Source organism: Capsicum annuum, chromosome 1 (assembly GCF_002878395.1).
Source record: "Capsicum annuum cultivar UCD-10X-F1 chromosome 1, UCD10Xv1.1, whole genome shotgun sequence".
Lineage (NCBI taxonomy): Eukaryota > Viridiplantae > Streptophyta > Magnoliopsida > Solanales > Solanaceae > Capsicum > Capsicum annuum.
In genome coordinates this window covers 44,394,025-44,397,295 of record NC_061111.1, presented here as the reverse complement: position 1 = coordinate 44,397,295, position 3,271 = coordinate 44,394,025, and positions in this window count along the sequence as shown.

Below are 3,271 nucleotides of genomic sequence, written 5' to 3'. Positions count from 1 at the left end.
AAAATTTATGGCCTTTTTTAGTTTTGAAGAAAACGAGGAACTTGAGCCAACTTCTCTTATAGTGTTGGTTAATAATTTCAATATTTATTGCACTAATTTGAAATGCGGTCTGAAATGGCCTTTTTATTCTTTGTGTTTATAAAAATAAAATAACAATTTGGTTTGATTTGTTCTGTTCTTATTCTTGATAAAAATGGTGAAATTGCTGTTTTTTGTTAAACAAAATCGTGCTACTATTTTTTGTTTCCTCTGACAGATTACCCATCTGGTGCAATATATTAACCATCTGATGCAACAGATTTATTATATGATGCACCAGATAAACCATCTGATGCACTAGAGGAACCATCAGATTACAATTCTGATGTAACAGATTAATAATCTGATGTAACAGATTAACTATCTGATGCAATAAATTTACCATATGTTGCAACAGATTAAGCATCGGATAAAAAATCTGATACAACTAATTAACCATCTGGTGCAATGAAAGAACCATCAAATTAATGTTCTGATGCAACAGATGAACCTTCTGTTGGATAAAATTCCATCAAATTTTCCTATAGAAAATGTCCAAGACTTGATTTTTCCAACTGATCATTCATCTGCCGCGATAGACGACCCTATGTTGGAAGAAATCTAAATAATATTGACCTTTGATAACTGTTCCAAGAGATCACTCATGTGTTGCAACAGATATGTGACCTGTTGCATAGACTATTTATCTTTCTCAAGAGATGAGTGATATATTTTGTATTATCATAACAGATTACTCAACCGTTGCTGCAGGTTAGTTAAGTACTCTGACAGATCACTTATATGTTGCAAAAGATGTATAATCTGTTGCATAAACTATTTATCTTTCTCAACAGATGAGTGATATGTTTTGTATTATTGCAACAGATTATTTAACTATTCTAACAGATCACTCATATATTGCAACAGATAATGTCACAACAGTTGTGTGATCTGTTGAATAGACCATTCATCTATGTTAAAAGATAAGTGATATATTTTGTATTGTTGCAATAGATTACTCATCTGCTGCAATGGTTTGGTTATATACTGCAATGAATATACTACATGGTGCAACAGATCGGTGATCTGTTGCAACTGTTATTTACTATTTTGCTTGTTTGATTTACTATTATCCCTTTTTAACGATGCATTAATCAACAATAATATATTATTTTATGTTCCTGCTAATTTCAGATAATATGGTTCCCAAAAGAACAGAAACCAAATCAAGTCCAAGTAAAAGAACAAGTGAAGCAGCTAGGCTATATCCACCACTCTATGAGCTTGCTTTACAAGCGTTATCTCAATCAAGAGCAGAAGATGAACACGGGGAGAAGGGATATTTCAAAAGAGATGATGCAGATGCTAATAGCCCATCCACCAAAGAGCTGGTCAAAGCCTTCAGCATTGATCATTATCCTGTGAGAATGCAGTGTGATGGTGCCGCAGATTTAACGGGTGATTTCGTGGTTAAGTCAGCCATGAGAAAATCTTTCGATGCCTTTAGAAAAATACTTTGAGAACAAAAATTGGATGCTTATTTCAGGGACAGCTACTTTGGAAAATATCTTGATTTGCCGGAGGACAACAATGCTCGTTTCCAAATGAAAATGGTATATGAACTACTCAAGCGTAGGTTTATGTATAAAAATAAAGATAAGATGGATGAGGTGTGAATAAATTACTGTGGCATGTCTGTTTGTTTTGGTTGGAAGGAGTTTGCCATAGTTACTGGACTAAAATATTATCCTCCTTCTCAAGTTATACCTAAAAAAGGCAAAGACAAGTCATACGATCGTGATGATCTGATGTCCATTGTTGGTCCAAGCTTCAAAAACAAAAATTTGATAGAAGCGTTGAAAGGTAAAGGACTTTTACAGAATTACAAGCAGTCACTGTGCTTGGTTTGGTTTGTACATAATATTCTTTGGGCGAGAGACGTTAACAACAACATAAGCCTCAGTTTAATAAAGCTCTCCGAGGATCTTGATGCATTTAACAACTATCCTTGGGGGTATGAAAGCTTCAAAATAACTATCAAATATTTGTTGACTCTGTTAGCGCCAAAGACAGTCAACTTATATGGCTTCCCATGGGCTTTCATGGTAAATGTTTCTTTCTTCTATTATGATATCATTCATTTTTTTTGCTCAATAATGATTTTGATTTATTGGCGTTATTTTATAGTCTTGGGCGTTTGAAGCCATTCCTTATTTGAGACAACAAGTGAACTACCGGGAAGGAGTTTTCTGTCCAACAATCTTGAGATGGTTGTCGTCCAAAACTGATAAAAGTGCAAAATTTCTTGATCGCTTCAACCCTCCAAAGGAAGCAGTAAGTATAATTATAATTAATTTTTTCTTTTAATTAATGATTTTTTTGAATGATCTAATCATCATTCTAATATATGTAATGATTTATGTTAGATTGTACAGCCGTCGTTAGTTCCGACCAATCGAGAGTTGAAGATGCCATTTTTTCTTACTTTACGGTCTGTGCAAACTTTATCAAACTCTAAGGTCATCGATAGAATAAAAATAAAATTGTTTGGAGCAATAACCATTACAAGAAAAACAATTTTGGAGGGTGGGCTTGTTGTTGTTGTTGATGGTCTTAGTGGTGATGGAGCTGTTGGTGGTGGTAGGTGATATTGTTGGTGATAATGATGCTCCTCTTATAGTATTTAAAGCAAACCATTATGAGTATGATCATACAAGTTATACAGATTTTGCCTCTCCCAGCAAATGATCTGCATACAAATGTTAAGACTGCAGGGCAAAACATGATGTAGTGATTAATTCTATTAATGCATTAATTGCTTCTATAAAGGAATTGATATCTAAGAGAGGTCTCATTTCATCAAAGAGTATTTTATTTTCATCCGCTCCATTAGAGATTAGGGCTAAGAGGAGAAGGAGAGTGATTTCTAGGGCATTATCAAGCATCCAAAAAAGCAAAATTGTAACTCCTCTGTCTGTGTGTTGCACTGAGCAACGTACAATGTCCAAAGAAGAGCAGCACGAGCTGAAGAAGGAAAATATATTATATGTCTTCCAACTGACAAAACAAACAGACACATCTATTTCAACAGATGACATATCTGCTGAAAATTATCAAACAGATATATAAATCTGTTGCAACAGTTGACTAACCTATTGCACCAGATACTTTATCTGGTGCAACATATGTCTCTTCTGTTTTAGCAAATCAAACAGCTCTTCGTACCGCTTTTATTTGTACCAACAGATGACCT